Genomic DNA, 17839 nt, shown 5'->3' with positions numbered 1-17839 from the left:
AAAATACATGCTGGAGAGGATGTGAAGAGAAGGGAACCCTCCTAAACTATTGATGGCAATGTGAATTGGTACAACCACTACAGAGGGCAATATGGAGGTTCCTTAAAAAACTAAAAATAGAGCTAGCATATGATCCTGCGATCCCACCCCTGGGCATACATCTGGAGAAAAACGGTCTGAAGGGATACTTGTACCTCAGTGTTCATTGTAGCATGTTTACAATAGCCAGGGCACGGAAACAATGTAAATGTCCATTGACATAAGGGTAAAGAAGATGTGGGACGAATGTGCAATGGAATATTATTTGGCTATTAAAAAGAATGAAATAATGCTATTTGCAGCAACATGGATGGACCTAGAGACTGTCATACTGAGTAGTTAGAGCAAGGCATAAAACCACTGCCTGTGGTCCCTGACCTGGCCTCAGGGCCACACCACCCACCCCCCTGCAGTCCTCACAATTGGTGCTAAGTTCTGGAGAGGCCGTATAACAGCAGGCCTCAGGGTGAGCGGAATGGCGCCCCTCTCTAGCAGGGGGCCTGGATTACTTACCTTAGTCCTCTTAGGTGGGGCCGGGGAGGAGGAGACAGGTGGAACCTGTTAAGTCCTTTTCTAATCCTCTTTGCCACAAGGTGACAAACCCGAACCATGGGGACTTAGCTGCCAGCCTCAGGGCCACGTTATAATGTGCTCTCCTGGGGTAGATACTGTGATGAGGACAAAAGTGTTACTGTCCTGACCAATAGCTGGCAATGGTCCTTCGGTAGTCAACTGCTGAACTTGGATGGTGTTGACCAGTTGCCTCTGGGTTACCGTGGCGTCAGCACTGTGACCAGCGCTCCTGGGAGGTGTCCACATGATGAGGGAGGGGGTTTCCCATCTCAGCTGCTGAAGCAGCTCACTCACAGCCCAGCAGCAGTGGGTTTGGGAGGCAGGGGGAGAAGCTGGTGTGCCTGTTTCTCATCAGCCCGCTCCTGAACTTCATGGCCGACAAAGTGGATTCCCTGGTCACTCCTGATGTCTGTGGGGGTCCTGTATGTTGCGCATCCAGCACTTCTAGCCCCCAGCAGTGTTTTTATGCCTTGCTCAACCACCTGGGTGGGCGTTTTGTAATGTCTTCTCCTGTTGTGACAGAGACGTCAATGGTATATCAGTCAGGGTAGCTTACGCATCTGAAGCCAGGTCCTGGAGCAACAGCCCAACTGTGTGGGGCGGCCAGTGAGCAGGACAGGACAGCAATCTTTGCTACGGAGGGGTGGGGTGGGTGAGGCTGCCATTTATAGGGGGAACTGACATCAGATTGGCTCATCCGTAACCAGGGAAACCAGCAGCCGGGGTATGTCCTTCACAGCCCCTCAGGAAATTTTGTTTCTTGTGATAAGGACATTTATGATTTACCCTCTTGGCAGCTTTCAAATATGCAATGCAGTACTATTGACCTCAGTCACCATGCTGTACATTATATTCCCAGGAGTCTTAGGGGGTCTCTGTATTAATCATGTCTTTTTATTTTTCTAAGACTCCTGGTTGGAGGGGTGGTGCACGCGGGGAGAAGGTCTGCTTCTACAGCTTCCCATGAGAGCAAACTTACGGTCCCTTAGCAAACACCCAAGCAGATGGATGGACTGGGCCTACAGACCCTGATGTCCAGGTGGAAAACGAGGCCTTTGGGGGTATCTCCCCAGCCCCCTGGTCTTTTCTCACCCTTTTCTTGTCCTTCGGCTAGTGGGTGAGAAAGGGTTTCAGTGTGCCTGGGTTTGTGGGTTCTGTGGACCTCAGAGGCCCAAGGAGAGCAGCAGAGGGTTTGAAAGGAGCACCCCTAGTGGCCCGGGGTCTGAGGGCCATCCTATCATCCAGGAGGGACCCAAGAGGCCTCGGGGATTGAACCTGTCCAAGAAGGAAAGCAATCAACTCAGCCCTGTTGCCAAAGAACTGCCCACTCTGGGAGGATCGCCCTGTAGACAGCGCATCCAGAACAAGCTTTGTCAGCCACTCTAACCCTTGAATAGCTTAAAAAAAAAAAAAAAACAAACAACCCCTCTGTGTCACTAATGAGTTCAGTTGAAACAGGGAGGAGGAGATAAAAACAAATAGTTCAGGGAGCATGAACATGTTAATGAGATTGATTCTTCCTGGAAAGGGCAAGAGGAAGAAACTTCCACTCCGCTAAATCCAATTTTATTTAATTGAAAACTGGCCTGAAGTTTGCTTTCCAATCAACCCTGAAAGGCAAACACAGCAAGACCCCGAGGTGAACAAGGGGAGGTCGGCAGATCCCAGAGTCCTGGCACCAGCAGTGAGGCACAAGGAGCCACAGTGACCGTGACCGACACAAGAAAAGCAGCAATAACCCATGTACCATGTGAGTGTTTTGCGAATTTCACACCGGCATCTTGCTTTTGAATTTCCAAGTATTCAGGCTGTGGGGAGCAGGAGTAGGTGACCACTAGCACGTAAGTGGCCCCCTTGAGGGAAGACAAGGCAGCGGCCAGTGTTACTACCTACAGCAAGAATCGTCGTGGATTAAGAAGAAAGAATGAAATGTACCTTATTGTCTCACTCCCATTCCCAGGGAGGCCCAGCTTGGATGAGGAACCAGGCAAGACACCCAGAGACTGGAGGGACGGCACATCCCCGATGACAGCGTCAGATGCTGCATTTCCACAACGCAGTCTGTCTCACTGATTCCCCAGGTCACTGGTCCCATGGAATCTGGCTTCAGAGCATATTCTCTCCTCTGTGTCCTGACTCCTGAGAACATCTGCAGTACTTGACTGGCTTCTTGCCACCAGGGATGGCTTCTCATTTGGTTTTTTGTTCAATATTTTGCTGAGCACTTAGCATGCAAGGAGATGGTCTGGGTGCTTACCTGTTAAAACAGCTCCCATCCTCTGGCTCATGGAGCTAACAATCTAAAAGAAAAGACAGAAAATAAACAAGGAAGTTAATGAATGATGTCATGTCTCATATAAGTGCTCTGTATGGCAGGGGAAAAGGCAGTGATGGGAAGAGAGATTTCTTTTCTTCTTACCCTATTGTTTTTCTATTAATTTAACGCTCCCCCATTGTGGTGGGTGCTAGGAGGCACTACCCAGATCTCCTTTTAGGAGTAACAGATTTATGACTTCAGCTGCCAGCTCCTTGGGGGCTTGTCCCAACTGAAGAGAGCTGACTTGCCCAAGGTCACACCCCTTCCCTGGTGGCGTGTCTGGGGGCCAATCAGTGCAGGAGCATGAAGGCCCAGCCTTTCCAGCTCAGAACAGCTGTGAAAAGTGACCCCATCTTCAGACCCCTCCACAGGGTGGGCTGAGGTCTTCACTGAGACAGCATCACCGCTCCGAGTCTCCCTCTGCCCCGTCCTGGTGCCTTCCCTCCTTTGATCCCAAGAACACTTCCCAATAACCCTCCAACACACCAGTCTCCATCCTGGGGTCAGCTTTCTGGTGAACCCAATCAGTGACAACTTTGAACGAGATGAATTTAAAGTACTTCGTAGTTACGTTGAGCTTATTTAACAGAACATACGATAGTTCACATCAAATATTCATGGGGTGGACCACAGAGAGGGCTTCCCTGGTTGCTCAGAGGTTAAAGCATCTGCATGGAATGCGGGAGACCCGGGTTCGATCCCTGAGTTGGGAAGATCCCCTGGAGAAGGAAATGGCAACTCCAGTACTCTTGCCTGGAGAATCCCATGGAAGGAGGAGCCTGGTAGTCTACAGTCCATGGGGCCGCAAAGAGTTGGACACGACTGAGCAACTTCACTTTCACTTTTCAGACCACAGAGAGCCTCTAACACCTCTGGGACTGTAAGCCTGGGTTCCCTCCCCTGCAAACACTAGCATTCTATCTTTTTTTCCAGGAGGGCTGAGAGACTGGAGGATCTGCTCTTCTCACTCAGCCTCTTGGCATTTCCTGGCCTAAGGGAGGATTCTCTTGGCCCCTGCAGTTCCTCTAGGAGAGCAGCCCCATCCTCCAATAGCAGAGGCTGCATAACTTGGGTTCTGGAAACATCCAGAAGTTCTCTCTCAGCTTCTCTCTGGGGCCACTGCTGTCTCTCTTTTCTGCCTTGAAGAACTGGGCTGTGAACTCTTCATTAACCATTAACGAATAAATACTTACAGGGCATCTGCTGTGTGCCAAACACTAGGCTATGAACCTCCTCTCTCCTTGGAAACCACACCTGGTCCTCCATTTCCAGAGTCACCCAATGTGGAGGTGCCCCCAGAGAGCTTAAGCCTCTTGGGAACCTTTCAAAGTGGTTGGCATTGATTGAGGGGCATTAATCCCTTTATCATGAGTCTGCTGTTTCATTTCTATCCATTTCATCCCCCCTTATCCACAATAACTTCCTCTTCCCACAGGCTTCCCTACCTCTCAGTTTCCTTACTACCCTCTATGCTATATGCCAATATGATGGTCTTAGTGCTCCAAAGTTTCTTGCCAAAAAAAAAACTTTACAAACACAGAATAATTCACAATTTGTAGATGGAGAAACCAAGAAAGAGAATACTTAGGGACCTTCTGAAATTCCCTCAGAAAGATGGAGAAGATGATAGTAAGAAGTGTAAACATTAACTGAGTTGGGCAATATGTCGGGCATTTTACGTGCCTTGTTTTGTTTAGTTGCTCAGTCGTGTCCGACTCTTTTGTGATCCTATGGACTGTAGCCCGCCAGGTTCCTCTGTCCATGGGATTTTCCAGGCAAGGATACTGGAGTGGGTTGCCATTTCCTTCTCCGGGGGAGCTTCTTGACCCAGGGATCAGACCCAGGTCTCCAGCATTGGCAGGTGAAGCAACTCCGTGAAGTACACAGCATGATCATCCCTACTTAAAAATATAGAATGTAAGATTTAAAGAAGCTGAGTAACCTACTGAAGGTCACATGGTTTGTGATCCATTCTGACGCTAAAATCACTTCTAAGCACCAAGCTATCTACCAAGGGGAAGAGCCCATCTGACTTCCGTCTGGAGTTCTAGAAGGCAGGGGATGAAGTACTGGAAGTGCTGGGAAACTGGCTGCATAAGTCCCAAGGTTTGCCCCACTACACTGATGTGAATAGGGCATCCTATCTGTTGCCTCCCACCATCCCCCCCACCCCCAAAAAAACCCTTCTTGCCTGGAATTAACTGATGAGAGAGCCCAGGATCCTCCAGCATTCCCTCTATGGTGAGATCACCCTGTGGAGAGGCGGAGGGAGAAAGGCCCCACTCCAGAAAAGGGGTTATTTATTTCACTACAATCAGGGGCCCCAGGAGCCCAGAGCAGCCAGTCTGGTAAAAGCACTTACACAGCTTTAATGCCAGTCACCTGTAGAGAAGTAGCATTAATTAGCTGAACACTCTCTCCCCAGGAAAGTCAAGGAAGCGGCTGGCCCATCTGATGCATGCGGGCAGCAATCAGAAGAGCCAGCCTTTGATTTCTTCCCCACCTCCACCTCACAAGGCTCAGCCTCACCCCTCTTTGTGATTAGGTTCAGACAGCTGGGGGTGGGGGGGAGCATCAAAGCTGTTCAGCCTAGGTTGTTTTATAAAGTGCTTTTTATGATGACCTGGAGAAAAGGTTGCAAATGTATATAGTTTCTTAAAAAAAAAAAAAAAAAACCCACGGTGCAGGTAGTCTCTCCCCCTGACTTTTCAGGCCCACAGCCCAGGACCAGTGAGCAGGGGAGCCAGCAGGGCAGAAGGGACACCACGTGGGCACAGGGACCACGGCTGGCTAGTCTGTGGGGCTGGAAGAAAAACCTTGGCTTTTCTTCCACATGTGGAAGGTGTCCAGAGTAAACTGGGCATCGAGCAGCTCTGCGTGCCCAACAGCTCTGCCACCTGCTCTCGGCACAGTCCAGGTCCGGGCTCTGTGAGCCGGGACTGCAGTGTGGCCAGTCCGTGCATGATGGAGCCACTGTATCGGCTCTTCTTGCTGATGAGGTGGCCGTCATGGATGAGGTGGTGCAGAGCCCTGAAAACAGAGGGTGGAAAGAAAGGAGGGGTCGTAGGGATCAGGGACACATGGAGAGTTTGGGGGCAGAGATGTGATGGAAACTATGCTTGTCCTACAAGTGGAAGGAGAGGTGGGAAGGAAAGCAACATGGGTGGTTCCCCCCACCCCCAGCCATTCCACCTAAGTGCTACTGGATCTAAATTCACAGATGAGTCTCCTCACCTGGAAATTAGGGGTACTGATTACCCACCCATTAGTGTAATTGCAAAAACTGAATAAGAATTTTTAAAAAGTGAAGCAATGTACAGGAAGGACCTTTGAATGTGTCAATATGTAAAAGTGCTCCTTTTTTTTTTTTTTTTAAATCACCACCAGATGCCCACACTCCACTCCTGAGCCTCAATTCATTCCATCCCAACACTGGCTTAAGGCTGACATAGGATGGAGCAGGGCTCAGCTACTTTATTAAAGTACTGGGTTGGCCAAAAAGTTTGTGAACCCAAACGAACGTTTTGGCCAACCCTAGGGAACATCTAATGGCTTGCTTTTAGGTTATATCAGGTGGTATGACATGTGAAAACAACTCAGTCAAAACAAAACAAAACAAAACCCCATGACTGCTACAACAGAGACCTCATTCCTTATGCTGTGCAATCAGAAGCTCTAACCAGGAAAGGGTTTGGGTTACTATCATGGGAATCCAGGCATTTTAGAATGGGAACTGCTTATTTTTCCTATACAGCTTAATGTGGACCCAGCATACTCCAGCATTTAGGAAATTTTCCTTGTCCATAATCATACTGAAGTCTGAAGTGAGACAATGCAAACTCTCTCTACCCCAATTCACAGATAACAAAGCTGAGCTGCTCTGCTAGAAAAATCTTCCCAGCCCGTAATGCCCAAAGGGCAACTCTAGACCTTCTTCCCTAAATGACTGAATCAGGAGTGAACATCTGACCCACAGAAAACCCAACAGGTTCTCTTGCCAACAGTTTGGGAAAATGAAAAAAAATTAGTTCAGGAGTTGGCAAACTATTGCCCATTAGCCCAATCTGGCAACACCCACTATGTTAACTGTGACTGTCTGTGGTTGTTGACAGCGATCTATGGATCCAGAAAGTCTAAACTATTTACAGTCTGTCCTTTACAAAGTTTTCCACTTCCTGAAAGAGAAAGTCACACAGACATGGACGCTGTGACCACCATGTGGGGGTGGGAGGGTCATATGCATTCCAAACAGAGGCAACTGTGCTCAGAGACTTGTAGGGAGGCGGGAAAAGACAGAGACTGTGCAAGAGAGCAGGTAAGGGCTGAGCATCTCAGAGGAGAAAGGGCAGATAGGGCCTGACAACCTTCCAATATCCATGAGACACATAGGTCCTGCTTGAGACCCATGCTCCCTCCCTGTGATAACCTTATATATCCTAAAATAAACCTTTTTTACCTAAACTAGTTTGACTGTGGTTGTTTCTTTCAACAAAATGAGTCCTAAGTCAGCTATAGGGGCTAGCATGTGACTACAGTAAGTATGGACCAATTAAGCTCTCTGAAACCATTGCTGACTCCCTTGAGAATCAGTGGGACACCTTTACAGTTGCTTGGAAACAGAAAGTGCATTCCCAAAGTCCAGGTTTATGAAGTGGTAAACAGTTCTGTGGAGGCCAGGAATACATCAGTGAAGGTCTTCATCATTGTGGACTAGCAGAGCATAGAGGCCACCTGGTCCTGATGATTATTAAACAATATCTATTAGCTACAAAGCCCTTGACAACAGAAAATTGATTTATCGCACAGTACAGTCTATGGTAGGGTCAGCAGAAGGACAGGAGGAACTGTACAGGGCCAAGATGGCATCAGTTAAGCTAATAATCATATGTTATATAATAGAAACAACCACATCACTTTGAAGAAGTAATAAAATCACAAAATTATGTAGAGTTGGTAAATGGGAAGGTTATCCAATAGCTCATGAAAGTGTTAGTAGCTCAGTCATGTCTGACTTTGCAACCCCATCGACTGTAGCCCATCAGGCTCCTCTGTTCATGGGATGCTCCAGGCAAGAATACTGGAGTGGGCAGCCATTCCCTTCTCCAGGGGATCTTCCTGACCCAGGGATTGAACCTGGGTCTCCTGCATTGCAGGCAGATTCTTTACCATCTGAGCCAAAACCTTCATTTCTCACCAAACCAGAAGACAAAAGAGAAAAATCTAATAATTCCAATTCTTACTGGCATTAAAAAAAAAATCTATGTCAAAAATGACCATAAGAGAAAAAAAAAAAGTGGCAAATTGAGAAAACTGTTTGCCACTTATATCACAGACACTGGCTACATCACTATTTATTTAACTGAATAGTGTTACTGGTTTTCTCATCCTAAAGAAGAAATCACTGTTGACTTTTTAAATTAATTGCTAAAGTTTTCAGGCATGATTTTCAATCTGAAAAGAAGCTGCCAACGACTGGCAGAAGCCAGGTTGTAAAATATAAATTTTGTTGTTATTGGGAAGAGATCATCACCAGAACTTCAGACTAAGATAATGAACTGAGCTGATGTGGGAAGCCTGCCCTCTTATATTAACCACACCTAACACCCAAAACCCAGGAACCAGAAAGGGGTCTACCTTTCCATGTACGTGTATAAGAAAAACACTTCCTTGTTGGACTGACGGGTTATCCAGTATGTAAGACTGCCTCCATAAACTAAGGGGCTTGCATGGGACTCCTATCAAGATGCGCTCACAGGCAAAAAAGCAACAAGGAAACTCACCACCAGCAACTATAAGCAATCTGAAGGGGACTTAAAATAAGGATGTCAAAAATTTGCACATATTTAAAAAAGAATCCACAAGACAAAAATAGGAATTCAAAGAACAGGCATTTTTCTCAAAGTCAGCAAAATCATTGTAGGGCTTCCCTGGTGGTCAAGTGGTTAAGAATCTGCCTGCGAATGTAGGGGACATGGGTTTGATCCCTGCTCTGGGAAGATCCCACATGCCAGGGAGCAGCTAAGAGCCTGTGCCACAACTACTGAGCCAGCACTTTACGAGTCGCACCTACTGAGCCCATGGGCCACAGCTCCTGAAGCCCGTAACACCCTAAAGCCCGTGTTCTACAAGAGAAGCCACCGCAATGAGAAGCCTGTGCGCCGCAATGAAGAGTAGCCTCTGCTTGCTGCAACTAGAGAAAGCTCACATGCAGCAGCAAAGACCCAGTGCAGCCAATAAGTAAATAAAATCTTTAAAAACAAACAAAAAAGACTGTTGTAGAGAATAAAGGTGGCTGCAAATGTTTACAATGCCTCCCTTTGAAAGACATAGTCTGGGCCCACCTTGCACCCTATTTTGACAGATAGCATATGGCAACAGTGATGTTATATAACTCCTGAAGCTGGACCTTTAGGGATTTGTAGCTGCTGTATTTTTCTCTTAGGATGATCCATTTTGGAGCCCAGGTACCATGCTAGGAGAAGCCCAAGTGAGCCATGTAGAGGAGAACTGAGGCATCTCGGTAAACAGCCCCAGGTGAGCTGAAGGCAATACCAACTACCAACCATGTGAGGAAGGCCATTCTTTGGATTTTTCTGGTTCAGTCAGGGTGATCTCACCAAGAATGGCAATAAGCCTCTTTTGATAAACCTAAGGCCAAATAGCAGAATTATAGTAAATGACTGATGCTATAAGTTTTGAAGTGGTATGTTACCTAACAACAGAGAACTAAAAATACCACCATGGAGAAGTCATAGATCAGATGAAAAGATGAGACTTACCTCCACTGCCGAGTTTCTTTGGGTGAGCTCCAAGGCAGATATCAGGCAAACTTTGGCCGGACGGTTAAAAAGAATGTTACCCTGGAAGGGAGCCCTTAGATGGAACACAGCATGACATACGCAGTGCTGAGTAGGGATAGTAGCTGGCAATAAGCAAGAGAGTTGAAAATGAGTTCTCAGTCAGTCCATTAAAAAAAAAAAAAGTTTCAATGACCACTGTTTTGTATCAGAAAAGTTTATCACTTTAAGTAATTAACTTGGATTTTGTGCTTTAGTATTTGAAGCTTCACTTATACTACATGCTGTTTGCAGGCAAAAAATAATCAAACACTAAATATGCTACTAAGTTAAAAAAATTAATACTTTTGCAGAGAATTCACCAATATGTAAATCACATGCACTATTATCTGCTTCTCTTGGTTACTCCTCCTTGAGACCCAAACTCCTGGGCCACAAACCTCAAGTCATCTGTTTTCAGTTTGGTCCGATTATCTGCTGCCAGCCACTGTCCTGGACTGCCCTGCTAATTGCTCAGTACGAGGCATTCACTGGGAAGGCAACAGATGTTTAAAGAATTGAGCCAAATTGTCTTCTTGAACAAAGGTGAATTCCTAGGGCCTTAAGGGCTCTCAATAGAACAAATTTTCCTTATGCACAAGCTAGGAACTTCCCTGTAACTCAGTTGGTAAAGAATCTGCCTGCACTGCAGGAAACCCTGGTTCGATCCCTGGGTTGGGAAGATCCCCTGGAGAAGGAAATGGCAAACCACTCCAGTATTCCTGCCTGGAAAATCCCATGGACAGAGGAACCTGGCAGGCTACAGTCCATGGGATCGCAAGAGTCGGATGTGACTTAGTGACTAAACCACCACCACAGGAATAAATTGGCCATTTTAAAAAGCTCCATGAACCCAGATCACTCATGAACAAGAATTAAATCACCCCCAGTTAGAGATCAGGTGTTATAACAACTACAAGTTCTCTATAACTATTAATAATAATATGGCAGAACTTTCACTAAGAGGTGAGCTACAGAGCAAACATCTACTTCCCTAAGAAGCCCGGCTATCAGGTCCATGAGCCCTTAGTCAGGCACCAATGCCTGGCCCTAAGTTCAGAGCATGGAGGGAAACCAGTCAGTCCATCCATGGCTGCAGCGGCACCTGACTCTGCTCTCCATGGTGATGTAATGATTGAGTGGTGGAAAGATCTTGTCTAGTCAGACAGCTGGAGAAGTGAGCCCAAGCCCCTGGCAGAGTCCCAAGCACCAGAAACTCAGCAGAGTGGCCTGGGGACCACTTGGTCCTGTTTTTTGTGTGTGTATTTAACCTAGATTTGTGTGTTGGACTGTGAAGAAAGCTGAGCACCGAAAAATTGATGCTTTTGAACTGTGGTATTGGACTGCAAGGAGATCCAACCAGTCCATCCTAAAGGAGATCAGTCCTGGGTGTTCATTGGATACTGAAGCTGAAACTCCAATACTTTGGCCACCTCATGCGAAGAGCTGACTCATTGGAAAAGACCCTGATGCTGGGAGGGATTGGGGGCAGGAGAAGGGGATGACAGAGGATGAGATGGCTGGATGGCATCACTGACTCGATGGGTATGAGTTTGAGTAAACTCCGGGAGTTTGTGATGGACAGGGAGGCCTGGCGTGCTGCAATTCATGGGGCCACAAAGAGTCGGACACGACTGAGCGACTGAACTGAACTGTGTATATATAACCTAGAGTTGTTTAGACTTGTGTACATAAGATTGTACATCTAGATTTGTATATATATAACCTAGATTTGTGTATATAACCTTGATTCATATAGATTGTATGTATATAACCTAGATTTGTGTATATTTAATCTAGAAAAAGAAAAAGAGTAAGGAGCTAAGAAACAGCCATCCTTAAATATTTGGAAATACGCCAAGTAGGACAGGTTCTACTGTCCTTCTTGGTATATTGGGTGTGGCTTGATGGGAGTAGCTCAGGGCTCTGTGTGGAGGGAGCAGGGCGCTGACTTGACTCAGGCCAATTTCCCAGAGTCAGGGCTCTCCAGACTGGAGTGAGTGGTTGCCTCAGGGGGGTGGGAGTTTGTTCCTTGGAATTTCGATCAGAGGCTGGTCAAAGAACCTACTGGGGACAACTAGAGGGAGATTCCTAAGGTGGGCATGTGAAGGACGAATGCTCGCTCCCATCTCTGCACATGTCCATAGAGGAGAAGTGATTTCCACTCCAGAAAAAATACATTTCTATACCCTAGAAGGAGAGATAGGAAAGAAATAATTCCAGTTTCTCTCCAGAAGCACATGTATTTCCTCTCACCTGCCCAATGATGAATTTAGTGACTTCACCAATTGTTGAATTTAGGGAAGAGGCTGTATTAGTCTACTTAGGCTGCCATAGCAAAGTATCACAGACTGGGTGACTTAAACAACACATTTTCTCACATTTCTGGAGGCTACAAGTTTAAGTCAACCATCAGGGTTTGTTTCTGGTGAGGGCTGTCTTCTCACTGTGCCCCCATAAGGCCTTTCCTCTTTCCTCTTTGTATACTAGTCTCTCTTCATCTTCTTATAAGGACACTGATCCTATGGGATTAGGGCCCCACCCTTATAATCTCATTTAACCTTAATTACCTCCTGAAAGGTTGTATCTCTGAATATGTAACATTAGGGGCTAAAACTTCAACATATGACATTTTTTTTGGGGGGGGGGGTTCACAATTCTGTCCATAAAGGGGGCTGAGCATATGAATGCTACAGCTCTGCCTACCCAAAGAGGGATACACTCTGTATGCTTCCCTACTGCATGATAAGTTCAGCAGGGCAGATTCTATCCTTGATGGGGAAGCCTGTGAATGTCCAGTTCTTCCTGCAGCAGGTAAGTACCTTTCATTTGGAAATTGGAAAATGCTAGGAAGTCTGTTGTGCCCACATCTTAGCCACATCCTCCATTTTAGCTTTTATCAATAATAAGGCTGGTATTTTTATCTTCACTTGCCTGACTGCATCTTACTTTTCAACTGGGGGGAAAAAAGGTGAGTATTACTTAATGAATCCATAAAACCAACAAGGTAGGAAATTAGAAACAGGAATTCCATCTTAAAGTACACTGTATTTTATATCTAAGTTTTAGTTCCTCCTGTCTATCTGGAGAGAAGACCCTCAGAGCTTGGGTTTTAGACACAAAATAAATTTATGCTTGAAATAAAGATTTTTTTTCATTGATCACACTGTCATTTCTTTTAGAGCTATCCTACAAATATTTGGTATCCAGCTTTGCTCTGTATCAAGGAAATTATCAGTTCAAGTGATGTCAGTAAAAGAACTGAAATCTCTCCAGGTAAATATTGACTTATCTCTGAGCTTCCTAAAAAGGCAATCTTCTCAGCAGTGCTTATCATCTCATGAAGTACAATCTGTTCAACTTAGAGGCAGATACTCCACAAAAAACAAATGAATCCTTGTTTATTTGAGGGGCTTATTAAGTCTGACTCTCCCACGGAGTTTTGGGTAGGTTTCCAGGAAAATATTAAACTTTCCCTGACAATAGGCTTGTTTTCTTGATATTTTTCCCCCAAATGCATTTATTCATGGGAAGATATCAGCTTAAATTAGGTACATTAGTTTAGAAGGCTAGTCTTCCCGTGTATGGACAAAATCCTTCCTTTCCTTAGAAGAGCTCCCTCAGTCCTTCCTTTCCTTAGAAGAACTTCTTGGGCCCTGCTGTGTACTTAGCGCTGGTTCTGGACATAGACGATATACACTCATCCTCAATCCTATGCTCTAAAGCCTCTTTGTTGTTGTTTTAGGCAATAAGTCATGTCCAACTCTTCTGTGACCCCATGGACTTAGACCGCCAGGCTCCTGTGTCCACGGGATTTCCCAGGCAGGAATACTGGAGTGGGTTGCTGTGCCCTCATCCACAGGATCTTCCTGACCCAGGGATCAAATGCACGTCTCTTATGTCTCCTGCACTGGCAGGCAGGTTCTTTACCACTAGTGATACTTGGGAAGCCCCTAAAGCCACTTACCTTTCTCTAAATGGATATCCCCATTTTCCCTGAGCATGAGCCTTGGCAGGCATTGTGACGTGCACCCAGAGGCATCACAGGCTGGAGAGGACTTTACGCCCAAGGGGCCCTCAGCTGGAATGGGACAGACACTTGAAGAAAACAAACAACCAAGGGAGACCCTGTGATCTTCATCCTTTACCCAAGGAATTGAAAACCAGAGTCATGTGTTTACTGGAATTATACAAGAGATTCTTCAGGATGTAGACTCTTTATTGCATAGTCCTTGGTTGGCCTCTTAACTTGCCCAAGTGCCAACATGTGCCCAGTGCTATGCCTGGGCAACTGGAGGCAGACGACACATGTCAGTTATTTTCCCTCTCCCTAACCTTCTGTGGACATAAAGAAAAGGACACAAGTCAGGAACCCTGGGCGACCTTAGGCATCCCATCTCTCTGGGTCTCATTTTTCTCAATCAGTGTTTTCTGGATGATTAGACTCTCCTGAGTAGTTTTGAAAATACAGATTCCAGGCTCTTGTTCTAGGGATTTTAATCCATCAAGTCTGGATACGGACCAGGAATCTTTATATTTAATGAGCACTCTTAAGCCAAATTACACATGCTTAGGCAAAGTCTAGAAAATACTGAACTAGATGCTATTAAAATCACTTTCCCCATCTGGCGATGGAAGTCTTAGGTGGATCACTTGAAGTCATCATGAGAGTTGCTTTCAGTCCAACCCTTCCCACCGTTAGCCATTCAGAGGACCTAACTGTGCAGAGCACACCAACAGTCACTTTTTCCTAGTGGGGCTCTGTTAATAGCAGCAATCAAGATACAGTCATCAAAAGCCCAGATTACCTGGTAACTACTTATTCCTTCTGGTATCTTAATCCACCAGCTGGTTTTATCCAAGTCTTCAAAGATTTGCAAGAATGTTTTATCCTGTAATAATAGTTCTGAAATTCAAGGACAAAAAAGATGAGAGACTGTTATGCATACATCATTATTCATGCTTTTATAAGTATGTGTGACAAACACACTTTATAAATTTTCTCTTCTCCTTTATTTAATCTTTTTTATTTATTTATTTTCATTTATTTTTATTAGTTGGAGGCTAATTACTTTACAATATTGTAGTGGTTTTTGCCATACATTGACATGAATCAGCCATGGATTTACATGTGTTCCCCATCTTGATCCCCCCTCCTGCCTCCCTCCCCATCCCATCCCTCTGGGTCTTCCCAGTGCACCAGCCCTGAGCACTTGTCTCATGCATCCAACCCGGGCTGGTGATCTGTTTCACCCTTGACAGTATACTTGTTTCAATGCTATTCTCTCAGGACATCCCACCCTCGCCTTCTCCCACAGAGTCCCAAAGTCTGTTCTGTACATCTGTGTCTCTTTTTCTGTTTTGCATATAGGGTTATCGTTACCATCTTTTAAAATTCCATATATATGCATTAGTATACTGTATTGGTCTTTATCTTTCTGGCTTACTTCACTCTGTATAATGGGCTTCAGTTTCATCCATCTCATTAGAACTGATTCAAATGAATTCTTTTTAATAGCTGAGTAATATTCCATGGTGTATATGTACCACAGCTTCCTTATCCATTCGTCTGCTGATGGGCATCTAGGTTGCTTCCATGTCCTGGCTATTATAAACAGTGCTGCGATGAATATTGGGGTACATGTGTCTCTTTCAGATCTGGTTTCCTCAGTGTGTATGCCCAGAAGTGGTATTGCTGGGTCATATGGCAGTTCTATTTCCAGTTTTTTAAGAAATCTCCACACTGTTCTCCATAGTGGCTGTACTAGTTTGCATTCCCACCAACAGTGTAGGAGGATTCCCTTTTCTCCACACCCTCTCCAGTGTTTATTGCTTATAGATTTTTGGATAGCAGCCATTCTGACTGGTGTGTAATGGTACCTCATTGTGGTTTTGATTTGCATTTCTCTGATAATGAGTGATGTTGAGCATCTTTTCATGTGTTTGTTAGCCATCTGTATGTCTTCTTTGGAGAAATGTCTGTTTAGTTCTTTGGCCCAGTTTTTGATTGGGTCATTTATTTTTCTGGAATTGAGCTTCAGGAGTTGCTTGTATATTTTTGAGATTAATCCTTTGTCTGTTGCTTTGTTTGCTATTATTTTCTCCCAATCTGAGGGCTGTCTTTTCACCTTGCTTATAGTTTCCTTTGTTGTGCAAAAGCTTTTAAGTTTAATTAGGTCCCATTTGTTTATTTTTGCTTTTATTTCCAATATTCTGGGAGGTGGGTCGTAGAGGATCCTGCTGTGATTTATGTCGGAGAGTGTTTTGCCTATGTTCTCTAGGAGTTTTATAGTTTCTGGTCTTACATTTAGATCTTTAATCCATTTTGAGTTTATTTTTGTGTATGGTGTTAGAAAGTGTTCTAGTTTCATTCTTTTACAAGTGGTTGACCAGTGGTTACCAGCACCACTTGTTAAAGAGGTTGTTTTTTTTCCATTGTATATCCTTGCCTCCTTTGTCGAAGATGAGGTGTCCCTAGGTATCTGGATTTATCTCTGGGCTTTCTATTCTGTTCCACTGATCTATATTTCTGTCTTTGTGCCAGTACCATGCTGTCTTGATGACTGTGGCTTTGTAGTAGAGACTGAAGTTGGGCAGATTGATTCCTCCAGTTCCATTCTTCTTTCTCAGGATTGCTTTGGCTATTCGAGGTTTTTTGTTACTTTATTTTTGTTTTAGTTTCAGGCTTCTACTCTGTACTGTCAAAAAAAAAATATATCTTTAGGTAGAAGAATTTTATAAAGTTGAAAAAAATAAAAAAGGAGGGAAGAAAGAATGAAAGAAGAAGCTACATCAAAGCTTTTCACCACTCTAAGCACTGAGATTTAAAAAATAAAGTTTCATACTTTTTAATTTAGGATTTATTTGGAGAAAAATGGAATTCTTTATAAAGAATCTTGGCATTAAGAACTTCTTAATGATTCCTGTTTTTAATAATGTAGATAATATATGCTGAGTGACCCACACTTTCAGATAAATGGTGAGTTTGCTACCAACAGATTTCAAAAAAAAGTGATATTAAAAGATGTATTTTGGGAAAAATAAAATTAATCCCAGATGGAAGTTTTGAAATACAAGAAGTATTAAACAAGCAAAAACAACAAGTTATAAGAAAATCTATACAAATTTTGGCTAGAAAAAGAATTATAATGTTCTGTACATTAAAAATACATTTAAAATATGTAATAAGAATGGCATGTTAGTTGGAATGGGATGAAGAATTCTAAAATGTTCTAAAGCTTTTGTGTTGTTTGGGAGGGCTGTAATTTATTAAATTTTATCTTAATAGGTATGCATGTTGTTATATTAATATCTATGATAGAAAAGAACTACAACAGAAAAGGAATGTATAACTTCCACATGAATAAATGGGTAAAAGTGAATGAAGTGGAAAAAAAAATTTTCAACTTAAAAGTAGAGAAGAATGAAAGATAAGCATACAGAAGGCAGGAAAAATAACAAAATAAATCCAAGTATGTCAATAATTATAATAAATGAAAATAGATGAATGTTCTATAGATACAACAAGAACACACAAGGTGATTAAACTAAATGGAAGGAGATAGCTACTTCAAGCAAATACTACCAGCAAAATGCTGATGTGCCTATATTAGTATTAGATAAAGTAGATTTTAAAAAAGCAAAAAAAAAAAAAAGAGAAAAAAGTCATTACATAATAAAAAGGATCAATTCAGCAAGAAGTGATAATAATTATAAATCAATATTCACCTAGGAACATTCTCAAAATGCATTAAAAGAAACAAAAAAAGGAAATAACTATAGAAAGAACAAATTCATCATCAGAACAGAAGATTTTAACATCCATCTTCATAATTTTTAAATGAAGGAGGCAAAAAAATCAGTAAGTATAAGTGAATCTGAACAGCATAATTATCATATTTAATTTAATGAACATACATAGAACACCACACCCAGAACTGAAAAATTTACTTTTTTAAAAGTATACCTGGATAATTTATGAAAATTACTTTACAAAGGGCCATAAAGCAAACCTCAGCAAATATTAAAAGATGGGGATTATAGACCACATTGTCTATCTACAATGCAATTAGAT

The 17839-nt window shown here is 43.7% G+C and overlaps 1 long non-coding RNA gene across 2 annotated transcripts; it reads right to left on the bottom strand.

Moving 5' to 3' along the window:
• Positions 1–5125: 5125 nt before the first annotated feature.
• LOC122429660 lies at positions 5126–14673 on the bottom strand. Of its 2 annotated transcripts, XR_006266079.1 has the most exons (4): positions 14574–14673; positions 13733–13846; positions 9709–9851; positions 5126–5959 (listed from the first exon to the last, which is right to left on the bottom strand). It is a non-coding gene; the product is annotated as an uncharacterized LOC122429660 (long non-coding RNA). The 2 variants fall into 2 exon arrangements; XR_006266078.1 differs by lacking the exon at positions 13733–13846.
• Between the last annotated feature and the right edge of the window lie 3166 nt (positions 14674–17839).

This window comes from Cervus canadensis, chromosome 28 (genome assembly GCF_019320065.1).
Source record: "Cervus canadensis isolate Bull #8, Minnesota chromosome 28, ASM1932006v1, whole genome shotgun sequence".
NCBI lineage: Eukaryota > Metazoa > Chordata > Mammalia > Artiodactyla > Cervidae > Cervus > Cervus canadensis.
The sequence above is the reverse complement of the archived record's forward strand: the minus strand, read 5'-3'. Positions and strand labels throughout refer to the sequence as shown.